Source organism: Pinus tabuliformis, chromosome 1_2, assembly GCF_031772625.1.
Source record: "Pinus tabuliformis cultivar Carrire ecotype Pingquan chromosome 1_2, CPIR1, whole genome shotgun sequence".
Classification (NCBI taxonomy): domain Eukaryota; kingdom Viridiplantae; phylum Streptophyta; class Pinopsida; order Pinales; family Pinaceae; genus Pinus; species Pinus tabuliformis.
In genome coordinates, this window is record NC_142298.1 from 1025451654 (window position 1) to 1025468911 (window position 17258).

Here is a 17258-nt window from a genome sequence, read left to right on the forward strand (position 1 = left end):
TAGTATGTGATGGTCAAGTGGTGCCATAAAAGACAAAGGTTTGTCGTCTCAAATCCCAATACAATCATTAAAATGGTAGAAATCATAACATTGTTTTCCTTTGTTAATACCTTGCATATGCTTTACAACTTGGGTGTGTTTATACACTAAGTTTTTGTATTGCCAAAACCATCATTTCATTTCTAGCAATCACGCCTTAACATATACTTTGCAACTTGAGCATGTTTATATACTAAGGTTTTGGATGGCCAAAACGGTCATTCCAACCTTATGTCATATATGGATTACATTGACATAATTACAATAGCCCATCCACTCAATATAACAATAATCTGCACCAAAAATACATACAAGGTTTTTTTGGTGGAATCCCCAAAATCTAGACAGAACATCAAATTTTGGTTCACCAAAATCGAAACCCAAATTTCATTGTCATAAGTTAGCTATCACTAATTTTCATTCTCGCTTTCACCAACCATGCCTTTAACTAACTTGTAATATGGAAAGCACAGATTTCAAAGGGGAAATGCATGTAGCATTGCTCAACAATGATACTTGAAGGAAGGATGAGGTTACAACTTTTGACAGTCTGTATTTAAATATATAATGTTTACTTTGTGAATAAAAAATATAGTGAGAGAAATAAGTAGGAAATTTATGGTAAGCTTGAATGTGCTCATATGTGGCATTGATCAACCAAAGAAATGTTTGAATCTTCTTCTCTGTGGGTTGATCTCTATCATGATAGAAAATCAACATTAAAATCAGATGAAAACTAAAATAACGTCAAATTAAATGAAACTATATAATGAGTAAGACCAAATCCTAAAATGGATGGAGATTATCATTTCAAGTGCCTTACATCCATCCATTTATTTCGAATTATCATATGAATGGCAAAACTTAAAATGTATGTAAGTTCTACCAAGGTCCCATTTCTTTCAATCCTAACTCAAACATGAAATGTCTCGATATGTACGCACAGTGCTCCACCTACATGCAAAGTGCTCCTCCTACAAATTGCGCAGTAGAATGTTGAATTCAGAAGAAGTTACGGATGAACGTAAGACAAAGATAAGCGATCTACAATTTAAAATAGATTAATGTGAGCTCAAGATTGATCCAACTGTATAGATTGATCCACCACAAGAGACAACTGTTAAATTCAAATTTATAGTTAGATAAGACTATAATTACGATAATTTTAATGAGAAAGATAAATATGCAAATTTAACTATTATAGTTGCAATCCAATGGTCTTTAAAATATCTCAGAGACAAACATGGTAGACCTTTTAAGTATCTAGCCTAACTAACATTAAAAAAAAAATCAAATATTATAACAATTACATTGCTCCTTTCATTTGTTACACTACAAACTAAAAATCATAGAGTTAGTTTATTTTATTATTTTAAATAAAATACTACTTTTCTTTGAATCATTTAACACTTGCTAAGTGGCAGACAAAAAGTACCAAATGTGTAACTGTCAATTTCTGTATATTCATTTGATCAATGAAATGCTTATTGTAATGGTTAGGTTATTTTATTATTTAAATGAATTATTATCTTTACTATTAATTAGAACATGGGTGACAAAACATATCAAATTTGTAATCTTGAATTAAAAAATATGATTATTTATATATCTAATTATTAAAAAAATTATATATTTAATGTAATTGTGTTAGTTAATACGTTAAAAGAAACTACTCCAGCTCAAACTACCCGCAACTTGAATTGAATCCATTGGAAAATGGAAACACTCCCACAACTTAAATTGAATCGATTGGAAAATGGAAACACTTGTGTACCTTATGATATGAACCTATTTAGGTATACTTGGCAATGATTATTTTAAAAGAAAAAAATCATGAACCTATTTAGGTATACTTGGCAATGATTATTTTAAAAGGAAAAAAATGGTAACTAGGTTAATTTTAATTTAGTTATTTTAAAGATGAAAGAGCATTCTTTTTAATTATTAAATCTTCTATTTATGTTAGTTTTTAAAACATATCTATTTATATATTAATTAAAATATTATATATTAAGTTTAATATTAGATTTAATATTCAGTTTAAGATTAATATTAATAAATTAAAGTTTAATAATAAATTTAAAAGTATATTAAATTTATGAATTTAATATTAAAGTTGACTCAATTTTATAAATTTAATAAGTTTAAAAATAAATTTAATATTATGTTAGGTTTAATATAAATTTAAGATTAATATTAATAATTTTAGTGTTTAATAAGGTTAAAATTAATAATATTAGCATTAATAAAATTAAATTTTAACCCTTGATCGGGGTGTGAAGGGAGATCGGATCCGAACGGGGTTCATTCACATGGTAGAAGGACGAATGATTAGGGTACGTGGGTGGCCATTCAAGGATCCCACACAAATGCGACAAAAGGTCTCAGGGGAATGACGCAAGTGGAGGTAGCCTCGGGAAAACAAATGGGTAGGTGGGTGAACTTTCAAGGCAGAAAGGTGGTGAGGGAGAATAGTGTATGCATGTAAGGTCGGAGAAGGGAACAAGAGCCAAGTGATGAGATTCGAAGCCGAGAGGAGAACTAGGACTGCGGGAGAAGGGACATTCGTCGATAGTTGGATTTCACCTTCATCTCCCTAGAAAGAGACTGGTATGTAACACGAGCCTACCTAAGTCTACATTTGGAATCAATGTTGCATGCTTGGAGGTGAGTTTGGCATCGCATGAGGGTGGTTTAGAAAGTTTCCGGAAAATGTTGGTCTAGTTGTATGTTCCTAGATTTAAGACCTCTGTGGTTTATTACTTTCGACTTAGTTACCGGAGAATCCACAGTAAGAACCATTTTCTGCCAACGTTTCAAATCCCAACCGGGATCCATCATCAGGACAACTTGAATGCTTGATAGAAGAAGAGCTTATTTGAGGGCGGCTCTTCTTGCTATCTTCGCTCTAGTTTTTTCGAGTAAAATGATTTCACTCCAGGTATCCCCTCCGTATAGGGAAATGATTCTGGATTTAAGACCTCTGTGGTTTATTACTTTCGACTTAGTTACCAGAGAATCCACAGTAAGAACCATTTTCTGCCAATGTTTCAGATCCCAACTGGGATCCATCATCAGGACAACTTGAATGCTTGATAGAAGAAGAGCTTATTTGAGGGATTAAATAGTAAAATGCAGGTCAGCGACTCTTCTTGCTATCTTCGCTCTAGTTTTTTCGAGCAAAATGATTTCACTCTAGGTATCCCCTCCGTGTATGTTGTTGATGTTCGGTTTCTTAATTGTTGTAAGATACAGAAGAATGCGAGAATTTTGGCTCAATTTTCTATTATTAATGTTTGGATATGTATTTGCTACATTTTATGGAAGGGCTAGGGGGGAAAGAGGGGATCCATGGAGGGTTAGGAGGGACTCTCAGATCCTAGGGAATTAAATTGGCAATTGCCACATTAAAAATCAATAGCCTGGGATTGAGAAGAGGTTATGGCTCCTCTGATAGCCTGCGGGGGTATGGTAGTCTCTAGAACTAGTGGGGGTGCGAGGGGGGTATGGGAAAAGGAATATAGGCTCAGCCTGGCTAGTCCGGCCAGTGGGGGGCATGCAAACCCCAAGGGGTAGGAAAGGGATGTTGGGGAATAGTAATTGTCGGAAGCTTGACCAATGGGTCTCAGTATGGCAATCGGGTAATCTTGAGAGGCAACAAGGTATCAGTAGGGAGGAGGGATATTGGAACCCCAGTGCGACAGGTATGGTCACCATGGGAAGCATTCTCTGGAGGAAATGGTGGTATGATGGGGTTAAGGCCTGAAAGTATGGATGAGGGGGGGAATTTTGTGTGGGAAACAAAATTCTATCCTAGTCATCCTAATTCAAGATGGACTACAGGGGCATGTCGAAACTCTTAAAGTAAAGAGGGAGGTGTCGGGGCATCCCAATTCGAGTGGGTCAGCATTAGCTACTGAAATTGAGCCAAACTCATGCAATTATTGCTTTGGTAACCCCAGACATTTCCTGCCAACAACCCGAAGCAGAGTTGGACCTCAGCTTGGAACCCAGTTTGTCGACCCCAAGGGGGATTAGAGTGAAGGAGGGAAATGCCTCCCTTACTGTTGCATGTAGCAAGGATCAATGAAAGATACGAAGGGAAAGGGGGGTACCCAGGTAGTCGAAAGCAAACTCAAAGTTGTTACTCTGAAAAGATGAATTACAAGGAAAGGAAGAAGGCCATGAATGAAATCTGGATTGGTTATAATGTTTGCACTTATGTTAACATTACAGGTATGTTTAACTCATCTACCACTCTGACTCTGACACTCTGACACTCCAACACCAAGAACAGGAAAGAACGAGCAAGGAGTGGGGGCTGAAAGAATTGCAGAAGGAAAATATGGTGAAGGCGGAAGCGAGGCAGGGAAGAAAAGGAGGTCGTCGAGCTGGCAAATAGGCTGAAAAGAAAATGAAGGGTGGCATCGATGAGCAAAACCCAGTGAAAAAGGGGAAGGAAAATGGGAGAGGAAAGCATGCAAAACTTAATGCATGCATACCATGTAGGAAATCCAACACAGGTAAAAGTTGTAATATCAACATGGGAGGCAGAGCTAAATGCCAAAACAACGAGTGAAGTGCTTCCAGTAAAGGACTGGGAGCCACTGCTCATAGATTTGGGGCACACCAGATGCCGTCAAACACTATTCAGACAGACCATCCAACAGTATTGGGTGATGAAGAGACTGCTGGCCAGGGCCATGGCAACATACATGGACAAAGAAGAATCAGTGAAAGTTCGCTAGGAGGATCCAAGTTTAAAGGATATCCAAAAGGAGATATAGGCGGTACAGGTATAGTAATACCACCAGAACCTCTGTTTTGGTCGAATCGAAAAACAAATCCAAACCTTGCTATAGAACGAAGTGCTCGGGTCGAGTGCCAAGGACCCAAATCCTATTGATTCATCTGATGGTTGATGCAGAGTAGTAGAATTTTTGTTTTTTGTTTTTTATGATGGATAGAATTTACTTTACAAGTCAAAAAATTAAGCAAATAATATATACAGTAGCAAACTTAGCAAGGATGATTATACTTAAAATGTTTAAATTTTGGACAAAATATGATGTTGATAAGTGGCCAACAGACCTGGTTTTCCTCAGGCAGGTTGATACCATGTTATCAGGAAAACTAGTGTCCATTCAGAGCTGCTAGTCCCACTAAGATGGGTAGCTATCTTAGAAACAAACAAACTAATGTTACTTGTGTTTTCCTTTATGAGAGATAGATGAGAGAGAAGTAGAGAGTACCAACCTCAGTCTTTCACTTGGCTCCTTGCTTGTTTCCTCCCCCTTTGACAGAGCTTTGCCACTATTTCCTCACTTGTCCCACTTCAAAGAACACCTGCAGAGTCAAAACAACATAATACCATCAAAGCATAGAGATCTATAACCATAAACAATATAGGATCATATGTATATTAACCATACAAATGCATACACCAATACAAGATTCAGAAATATGCAAGAATATGGAGGAAAACTCAAATAGCTTTATTGGTAGAAGTAGTAGAAGAGAGAATTACAACCAAGCTGTCTAATCCAGTGCCATCCTCCCAGCATGAAAGCCCTCTTCACCTCATGAAAAGCTAGATCACCCAAAAATACAATGTTTCACGGAGAAACCAACAACACTTCCTTACAAAATACAAAATTCTAGCCCCTAGATCTCTAGGATGAGGGATCCATATATAGATATTTGCAGGTGGGTGAGTCAGCTTTTGGGATTTTGATTAGTGTCATTTCTCTGATAGTTCTTGGTTCCACTTGGAGATTTCAAGATCTTTTACTCATCCCTAGGCGAATTTAGAGAGGCAAGTGTTAAATGAGCAGTTTCTAGAAGATTCTCTGGGTTTCCACCTAGAAAACTTCCTCTACCATTTGTCTGCTCTCGCTCATCACACCCTATACAAGGGAGTTTTAGTATGCATCACACCCTCTATGTGTAACAGGTGATATGCATCGCACCCTCAGCATGGAGCAGTCTGTATGGTCCAGTTTTGACTAGTTCTGAGCAGTTTTTTAGGGAGAACTTCTGGGAAATGATGTAATTAGCTGACCTTGTTCCTTTAGGGTATGAAACAACACTTTTAGGGGTTTAGAAGCCCTTGGTTTATGGACATATGTGATTAGGGTTGTAGTGCCCAAATATGTCTATAACAGTTGCCCCCTAAAGCATGAGGTCGTAAATCTTCTGATGTCAGGTGAAATGCTTTATCATGAGGATCCAAGGTTTTTTGAACTGGAAGGTGACCTGTAATAAGATACAATACAAAATTATCTTTATAATATTTTCATGATCTAGCTGAGGCTGGCATTCCTATGCTCAGCTTTATATATTAATTTTCATGTACATAGGACAAACAATCGTTTGTGTGGCAGACTGATGATTCTGGTAGAGCCATCATCCCTTAGCTTGGATGATTATCTGTGCAACTATGATGTACATTTGATGTCTTTATCTTTCCTGAATATATCGCAGCCCGGATGGATGAAACTAGATCCAGGGTCTTCAAACTTGTTCAATCTTCGCCTGAAGTACAAGTCGATCCATGTGAAAAGATGTTCTGATGTTGAACATGGAAAGACATTGCCTGATTACCAACCAATGATGTAAGCTATTAACAGGTGCGAGAGAAATCACCGATAATTTGACCAAGAAACCACATGCATGTGCCATGCATGAAAAAACTAGTGAGGAAAACATGCATGCAACTTGGTACATGTAAGAAAAACCCATTGTAGCCGATGATCCTAATGTCCTCTTGTGATTTCCTGCTCTTCCATTTCCTTCTTGCTCCAAAAATCCAAATATGCCACACTCCTCCAAGAGTGCTCCAAGAAAACTCTAAGTATCCAAGAGTATTGGAGAGAGAGAGAATAGAGGAGAGCTCCACCAAAACTGAACTGACCAAGCTTGCCCACTGATCCTCAAAAGCCTTTTTATCAATGAGGCCTCTATTTTCTTCATTTTCCATTATTTTCCTTCAATTTCCTCCTCACATGCAACCTGTGACCTTTCACTTTCATTTTCTCCTAATTTCCTGTATTTTCATAAATAAATATGCCAAAATGCCTTTTTCCTTTTTAATGCCTTAGCCTTTTCCTTTTCCAATTTCCTTTAGCCATACTAAATAGATGAACACCCACACTAGGATGTATTTCCCAACATTTAACTTGGAATAAGTTTCCCATCAACTGTGGTTATTAATTTTCCTTTTATTAACTTTTGTTACATGGAATTTTCACCATGGCTGTTACAAAACCGTCCCCATTGGGGGAACACCATCCTCAGTGTTCAATGACACATATAACCAGTAAGAACGACGAAAACAAAACATACTTCCCATGGAGCTTTATAACATAGTGTTGTGTATGGAGAATGATTGTTTAGAGGTCTTTTGTTTCAGTCGGATGTATACCCCAGGAAGTTTGTACTTCGGGGGCAGCGCCCCCGAAGCCAAAAATAGATGTAAAATTGCCTTGTAAAAGTATAGTAATTTCTTGTCAATCTGGGCTGCTCATTAGGCAGATGATCTGACAGTAGAACTTATGTTCAGTTTAGGGTTTTTTGCCCTAGAAGGCAACCCCTCTCTTTGTATGAGGGTATTGTATTTTTGAGGCTGTGACATAGATGTGTATTCTCTGAGCGAGAAATAGAGAGGTGAGACTGTGAGAGAAAACAGAGGATATTATAGCAGATTTGTTGTAGGTTGTGTCTCTTCATTTTGCTGGATAATAGAAAGGAAGGACTGGCTGTTCGGGGTGGATGTAGCCCAAACTGGGTGAACCACATATATCTGTGTCTCTCTTGTTTTATGCGTTTTCTGTGTTTATATTTCTGTAATATTTTATGTGTTCCATTGCTCCGTAATATATAATTTTCTAACAATTGGTATCAGAGCCGAAGGTCTATTTGGCTTATAAACTCGCAGGAAAGAAGGGTTCCTCGTTCGAGTGGGAGCAATGGTGAAAGATGGTAAGTTTAGGGTTGAGAAATTTAATGGCCAAAACTTCTCGCTATGGAAGATGCAGATGGAAGATTATCTGTATCAGAAAGATCTGTACCTACCATTGAATGGAAAAACAAAGAACTCGACGGCTATGACAGATAAAGAATGGAACCTTCTCGATAGAAAGGCACTTGGAACAATACGGTTGTGCCTCGCTACGTCAGTCGCCTTCAACATTTCGAAGGAAACAACGATAGAAGGTTTGATTAAGGCTTTGTCGAAACTATATGAAAAACCCTCGGCCTCAAACAAGGTATTTCTTATGAAACGATTATTTAATATGAAGATGTCAAAAGGTGGATCTGTTGCAGATCATTTAAATGATTTTAATACAGTTACAAGTCAGTTAAGTTTTGTAGGGGTAAACTTTGAAGATGAAGTTAGAGCTCTGTTATTCTTGTGCTCATTGCCAGAAAGTTGGAATGGTTTAGTAATGGCCATTAGTAACTCTGTCTCTGGATCTAGTACTTTAAAGTTTGATGATGTTGTCGGTGCTATCCTTAGCGAGGAAATGTGATGGAAAAGCTCCAGTGAGACATCGGGTAATGCTTTGAGTGCAGAGTCTAGGGGAAGAAAAATGGAAAGAAGAAAGAGCTCAGGATATCGCAGTAAATCAAGGAAAGGCAGATCCAAGTCCAGATCGGGGATAGTGTGCTAGAAATGCGGAAAGAAAGGACAACTAAAGAAAGACTATAGATCTAGGAAGGGAAAAGAAGGAGATGCACAACAAGAAAACAATCACGAAGCAAATGTGATAGGTGAGGTATTACAAGATGCTTTGATTCTTTCTTTTGAAAATATTACTAATTCCTGGGTGGTAGATTCAGGGGCCTCATTCCATGCCACACTTGATAAGAAATACTTTCATGACTATGTTCAAGGAGATTTTGGACAAGTTCGTTTGGGTGATGATAAACCCTGTAAAATTGTTGGAATGGGTAAGGTTCTTGTAAAACAGCAGAATGGAAACCAATGGCTACTAAAGGAGGTAAGGCATGTTCCAGATCTAAAGAAAAATCTGATTTCAACAAGGCAGTTAGGCGGTGAAGGTTGTGTGACAACTTTCACAGATAAAGCTTGGAAGGTCACCAAAGGAGCCCTGGTAATAGCAAAAGGCGAAAAGGTTGGTACATTGTATTTATGCAATGGTATTTCTAACTCTGTTAATGCTTTAACTTACAAAGGAGCAGATGCAGCATTATGGCATCATAGGCTCGGACACATGAGTGAAAAGGGGATGAAGATTCTTCACTCAAGGAATTTGTTGCCGGGTATGAAGAATGTTGATTTAGACTACTGTGAAAATTGCATTTATGGAAAATAGAAGAGAGTCAGATTTCTCAGAGTTGGGAAAGAAAAGAAGAGTGAAAAATTAGAGCTTGTGCATAAATATGTATGGAGACCTGCTTAGGTATCATCTCTCGGTGGCTCTAGTTATTATGTTACCTTTATTGATGATGCAACTAGAAAAACTTGGATTTATTGTATTAAGAATAAATCTGATGTATTTGATACTTTCGAGAAATGGAAAGCTTTGGTTGAGATTGAGACAGGAAAGAAATTGAAGTGTCTTAGATCAGAAAATGGAGGTGAATATTGTAGCAAAGAGTTTGATAGGTACTATTCAGAGCATGGAATTCGCAGAGAGAAGATTGTTCCAAGAACATGTTGATGCCTCGAAAATCGCTGCAACAACATAGGGGAAACCACCTGGTCCGGACCTTAGTACAGCTCCTTTTCCGTTTGGAATAGTGGCTCCGACTGGGGATAATGGGACCAGTTTCCCAAAAATTATAGGTAAACGGGATGGATGAATGACTTATAGAATATGCTGGTGATAAGCGAATGACTAAAACTATCAGCAAAATATAATAACGATAATCTATCCCGGGGACTTATTGATTTCTAAAGCGTAGCGTTTGATGATCTGTGCTTTAAGACAGGCATATAGATGACTCCATCTCTAAAACATAGATATTAAATCATTCAAGACTGCTGTGCATAAATAGTTACGCAAAGCGATAACAGCAAAATTACCACACTTTATCATTTATATCATTGTTACATGCATGATTAAAGGAAAAGGCATATCACAAAACATCCAATAGTGGAATGAGATAGAGATTTGTTGTTACAACACATACATGTATTCAACAATAGCAAGAATAATTACACAACAATTCCTATAAAAGGAATGAATACAGATACAAATAAAAGTACCATATAAGCTGCTTAACACTCCCATATATCAATCGCTATGTCGCAGTTCTTCCTTCGACTCAGAAAACATCCCCAACAAAAGACAGTAGTGCGCAATTGCATAAAGAAACTTCCTTGTCAAATTAAGAACGATTGGTCGAGTTTCATAAAAGAATATAGGCTGAAGCACAGTAGTGCAAACTTCAGTCTTTAAGTCTATTACAAAATTTTACGACCCTTTCCAAAACAATGAAAGGGTCTATAAATACTAAGCTAATCTAAATATCTAATAAACAAAAATCCTACATAATTGGTATAAATAAATATTGATCCTATTTCCTGGAGCGATCTGGCAATTGGCGGCAATGATTCATCAGATAGGCTCTTTGCCTTTAAACCTGAGCTGACTTATCGCAAGCATTGGCTCTACTTCAGGCGGTTTGTTGAGGCGCGAACTGAGCTGAGCAGCGTATGTGGCATCTTGAATATCGGGAATTATACACCCGAGTGCATCAGTTAAACACTTGAGGGCAGACCTTTGTGTGTGTGGCTTGATCAGAAAGAGCCAATATGCATCGGAAGTCAAAGTGTTAACTCCAGCGATTAATCTCCCCTTCTCCTCTAAGTCCGGATAACTTGTTTGCTCAATCACATTTGCAGTTGTTATTCTTCCAGGTGTACACTGGGAGATCATGTTTGCCAGGTAGAGGGTATTGTTGACTAGATCAATCATATTGCTTGCAGTTAATTTACATCTTGAAGCCGCCCTTTCTGCTTTCATCACTTGAGTGTGCCATTCTGTAAAAAGTATGTCCTTATATGTTTCTTGGATTCTAGGCAACTTCGCTGCTTTTCCCACATCAGAATCTTGCCAGTCAAGATATCCACTTATGATCTCATCGGCCTGGTCCAACTCATTCCTGGCCTTATCTACCTACTGATTAATGGATGTAGCTAGCTCGCACAATGGTTCTGCCTCAGTGAGTTGATTACACAGGAGTCTAATCTGTGATATTAAAGCACTGTTTATTTGTGATGCCTCTGCTCTGAAATCCTCCACCTTTTGGGTGCCTTTTATGACTTCGAGCCGTGATGATAATTGAGCTATTTGCTCGTCCTTCGTTTTCATCATCAGCTCATTTGCTATCTTCAACTGTGCCAATGCCTCCGATAACTCCTTTTGTTTCTGGATCGCTCTTTGGTCGATCCTCTGCCTTTCTTTCTGCAATTGCTGGGTTAATTGATCGTTCATTTGTTGTTGTACCAGCAACTGCTCCTTTGCTTGCGCTGCCCTCTATTTTTCCTCGGTCACTTCTGCCTGTAGTGCAAAAATTTCTTGATCTTTAGTCTTCAGTAGAAGACTCACCTCTGATGCCTTATCAATAGTCGCTGCAGAATAGGCACCTGCATACTGTGACAGCTTTGTTAGGTCATCGGAGGGGTCCAATTCCTCCTTCCATACTACATTACCCATGACTGTTTGCTCTGGAAAGGTAGAAGGTTGATCAATCCTTCGTCTTTTCCTTGATCGCTTCACAACTGCTCTATGCCTTGGGCTGTAGAAAACATCCAAGGGAGGAATATCTTCCACTTGGAGAACAATTTGATCGGAAGGGTCTTTAGGAATTACCTCAACATCCTGGGAAATGGGTGGGCCGCTGGTTCCACTTAGAACCTGAGGAGAAGTGATGTCCTGCGTATCATTTGTCTTGGAAGTGTCCCCATCTTTTGAACATTCCAATCCACTGATGATGGAATGAAATTGCTGCCATTCTTGAAATAGTTTGGGGTCTATGGTAGTGTCCACATTGACATCGGTGGTTTGTTTCTGCTTCTCGGCTTGGGACTCGCTCCGCTCTTTTTCCTGCTCTTTCCTCTGCTGCTCTTCTTGCTCTCTCCTCTGTTTTTCTTCTTGTTCCCTTTTCTGCCTATCTGCCAGTTCTTTTTCCTGTTTCTCTTCTTGTTCCCTCTTCTGCTGTGCCTCTACCTCTTTCTTCTTTTTCTCTTCTTGTTCCATTTGTGCTCTCTGTTGTTTTTCTGCTTGTTCTTTCCTTTGCCTTTCCACTTGTTCTTTTCTCTGCCTTTCTGCCTGTTGCTTCTTCTGATTTTCCGTTATAACAGGAGGCTGGTTTGACTGTTGCTGACCAGGCTCACTTGAAGACGTCGCTGGGGTTGTTGCCAGTAAATCTAGAGGCAGAGTTTGCAACCTCTGCTCCCTAAGTTTATTGAACTCAGTTACCCCTTCATCATTATATTTCAATCGAGCAAGTTCTCTAGCTTGACCTATTGTTTCGTTTGAAACAAATAGGTCATCAAACCAATCTTCTTGATGGTCACATTTTGTTAATTTGGCCTGTTCTAATGCAGTATAGGCGTGTTTGTTTGGATCATATAGCCTATTCGGGATAGTGGCCAGGGTTAAGGACTGAATCTTTGTGGCTTCCTTTTCTGCGTGTTTGAGATCATGCAGAGTATAGACACCAATTCTCAAGGGAAAAGAGGGCCAACCCCTCTTCTTTTCTTTCTTGAGAGTCTGTGTAGTACTCTCTGCCATAATTTGATAGGAGATTTCTCTTGCTAGCAGTTTATCTGGAATATACAAAGGGAGAACATGCGGATTGGCTTGGCTGCTGAAAACCCTAATGTAGGTAAATCTCTCTTCTCCAAACCAACTCGCTACCGCCAGTAAATCAAAGGAAGCTAGATAGGAGACTCTGGGAATGGGCTTATCAAAAATAGAATAATGAATGGGAACCATAAAGCCATTGCAGATTTGGTACAAATGGTGTTTGTAAGAAGATTTCCACAATTTCTGGTGGTATATATGAATGGGTGAGGGGTCTTGGGCAGTCCACCTCCAACCGAGGATGGGAAACTCAGAATTGAAACATAACGTATCTAAAATATATGCACTGTAATAAAACGGGGGAATTTTTCTTTCAGTAACAACAGAACCTTTTCTAAAATCACGAACAGCTACGGCTAACTTATCAGAGAGAATAGTAGCCCAATCCATAATTATGCTGTTTACTGCTGCTTCCATTAGAGGAACCATCTCTATGGTAAAATTAGCAGAGTCATGTAATCCCCATAGCCTACACATCATTATCCCCGCATAACAATAGGGAGAAGCCAAAGAATCGACTGAGTACTTACCGGAAGACTCGTGCTTGTGTTTGGCTGGATTCTGCCTCCAATCCCGGATGGGTTCGGATTCCACTTCATTATCAGCTGCAAATTTCTCCAGGAACGTCTTGTTATACACTTTCTCTGGCTCAGGCAAATGATACATTTGCCTTAGATGCTCTGGCTTGAACGATCCAAAAATCCTCCCATCTCTGGTGCAAAAAGTTCTGTCGAGGATTGGAATTTCCTCAATTGCCCATCGCACGACGTCTGTGTAGGGGAGAATCTGTTCTCTGGCCGCTATCCTGTGAAGGAAAGAATCGGCTAAATCTTTGAGAGTGGAATCAGAATTGCGAGTAGGATCCGCAGTAGCTTCTGTCACTGCCTTTTCTGATTGTTTGGTTTCAATCAAATTATACGTGCCTTGCCATGTAGCTCTGGTAAGACCCGTGCATGTAGTATATGATATTAAGCCCTTCTTTTTATCTGTGGCAGCTTGTCCTGCAACTGTTGTAGCAGCGGAACTTGCGGTCTTCTTAGATTTCTTTCCCATCATGCTCAGGCTTCTGTTAGAAGATGAATTCTGCACAAAGGCAAGAAAAACCGTAACATAGAAATATAATAATGAGGACTCATAGTGGGAAAGATATATCAATTGAAGCGTGCTGAGAGATTAACTCTCAAAAATGGCTGTGGATCCAATCAATGAGAAGATATTACAGATATATTAAATGGTCGTTTAAGGCCTGCTACTCCTTAAATGCTTATTACACCATTATCCGGTTGAATGACTCCCTTAAGCGTGCAATGGATATTTTGGCGGTTGAGCGCAGGTGATCGTTAATCGAAGGGGCAAAACTTTAAATATGAATACATCACCTTATCCCTCCATTTAACGGCTTTTTCGAAATCCGCGCTCTATTGATCGGATATCAATAATACTTTAGATCTTCAAACTATGCCTTTTGAAATTTCGATCGCCGATAGCGATATCGCATCGCTTTAGGAGAATGGGCATTATATAATCATAAGCATAGGATCCTCCCGAACGCCGATTGCGACGTCGCATCGGATTAGCGCGAAGAAATATGACAAGGTGCATTTAGAATGATTTGCCGATTCCCCGATCGCCGATATCGCATCGCATCGGGGGTAAGGCCTGGGCGCCTCATTAATGTACATGGGATGTTGCTGACTGCCGATTGCGCAATCGCATCGGCTCGGAGTAAATGACTTAAACTGCCTTGACCGCATATGGAGTATCGCCGATAGCCGATCGTCGATATCGCGTCGCGTCGGAACTCATGTTATGTGCGTTTTTAAGATGTGTATGAAGTGTTGCCGATCGCCGATTGCGATATCGCATCGGGGGTAATCAATGTGCCGCTTATTTGTATTTCTTATGTCATTGCGATATGCGATCTTGCGATCGCTTTATCGCAATGACAAAGATTTGCCTTATTTCTTTAAAGGGTTTTTTCAAAAAGGGTTTTATGAAATGAATTCATTTGATTATCGGACCTTTTTTGAACAATAAAAGTATTGATACCAATTAAATTTTGAAGGGACCCATTTCATACGTTAATATTTTTTAAGTAAAGATGATATGAAATGGGGGGTTGTTGTAGAGCACAACAATTGGCGATTCGCTGGAAGAACCAGTTATCTCTTTCAAAAATAGAAACATTTAAGCTTTTTTCAAAAAATAGAGTTTCAATCAATGGGGAAATTTCTAATATAACTGGACTTCTATATATTCTGAGAAAAATGAAACTATTTTGTTGACTTCCTCTTTTTTAAGAAAATAAAAACATTCTAAGCTTTAAAATAGGCCTTTATTGGTTTATAATGATAAAATAGAATACCTTTCCAAATCAGCCTTTATAGTAAACTCATCTGTCATAGGTAGAGCCTCTGCTGCCAGCAAACATCTATAGTTTCGACAGGGATACCTTTTAACCATGTGATCGTCCATTGTCCCATCCAATTAAGAGTGTGATTAACAGAATGAATTCAAAATAGTTTTTCATATTTTGTAATTCATTTTTTTTTTTTTTCTTCTTTGTCATTGATAAGATAAAAAGCCATTGTCCTGGTTTGGTGGCCAGCTGTTGACAATGCCACTCACTGATAGTAGGCTAACTGAACAAGCTGGCTCGTGATGAGACCCCTTGTCTTGTAATTTCAAGCCATTACCCTATTTTGGTTTGCAGTATTGGTAATGTCAGATAAACTATTTCTCTATGAACATGGTAAGCAGGCTTGTAATAAGACCTCTTATCTTTAATCTCTTATATTTTAGAATTACACTCTGAGTAATCATAAACTTTAATGAATGGGATGAACAAATTTCTCCTTAAGAGTAAATGGATGACAGGGTAAGAGTTGAAGATGCTGAAATTGGATTGATTTCTATCTTAGTATGGATAACCTTTAGAGACCAATTTAAAAACAGAAAATGATTTACAATATTTCTATGCTTTGGGAGGAGTTGACAAAACTTGAATTGTGATTTCAGAATACAAAGATATCTAATTTCCTAGAAATTATCCTTTTTGGTTAAAAGTTCTATCATTTTAAAAGCAAATGTTCATACTCGTTCTATGGGACAACTTTTCAAACACAGCAAAAGGTCAATGGGAGACATCTCACAACCTTATTTCCTAAAATCCTACAAACTATAAAATCCTACTGAAATGAAAGGAGAAGGGGTTACCTCCTCAGTTAAAGAATTTCTTCAAGACAAGGCCATTAACAGGGAGAGAATCTCTCAAACCTGATAAATCTTGCAATATAAAGGTTGAATGGCCTATCTTCTCACAGATCTGAAATGGTCCAAGCCACAACTTCTGGAACTTGGAGTGTTTACCCTTGTCCTCATGGGCTTTGTCCCATTTCAGAACTAAATCACCGACTTGGAATTGTTTTGAACCGGATGAGACTAAATCAAAAGCTGCTTTGATGACTTGCTGATGTTTGGCATGGATAACCTTGGCTTTTTCTCTTTCCTCCTCTAATTTTAGAATCTGGTCATGTCTAAACTGAATAGAAGAGGAAGGAGTTTCCTCAATAAACTGCACTAGGGCTAAAGAAGGAAGAACAAGATTTGTGGGTAAGATTGCTTCTTTTCCATAGACAAGATTAAATGGAGAAGTTCCAATAGAAGCTTTCTGTGTTATCCTATCAGCCCATATTGCAAACACTAAGGATTTATGCCAATTTCTCTGATTTTGTTCGATAGTTCGCTTAATGATTTTAATCAGATTCTTATTAGTAGATTCTGCTAAACCATTTCCTTGGGGATAGTAATTAGCAGAATATTTTAACTTAAATCCTCTTTTAATAGTGAAATCAAACATAGCATTGCCTGAAAAGTAAGATGCATTATCAAAAACAAGAGCGTTTGGGACACCAAACCTGGTAATAATGAATTGGTCTATGAATTCAATGATTGCTTCAGAATTTGCTGTCTTTAAAGGGATTGCCTCAACCCACTTTGTAAAGTAATCGGTAGCAGTAAGGATATACTTATGCTGTTTGGAAGATGCTGGAGTAATCTCCCCAATGATATCCAATCCCCATTGCTCAAATGGTTGCTCAATGTTGATTGGTTGCAGAGGGAAAGCTGATTTACGTTGTCTTCCGCTAGCAGTTTGACAATTTAGACATTTCCTTACGTACTCGTGAGCATCTTTAAACAAAGTAGGCCAATAGTAACCAGCATGAATAATTTTGTGAGCTGTTGTGTCAGCTCCGAAATGTCCTCCTGCTGGTCCGTCATGTAACTCCTGCAAAACCTTTTGGGCTTCAGGTTTCTCAAGGCATCTTAACAAGATAGAATCATAATTCTGCCTAAAAAGCACGTCATCAATGATCATAA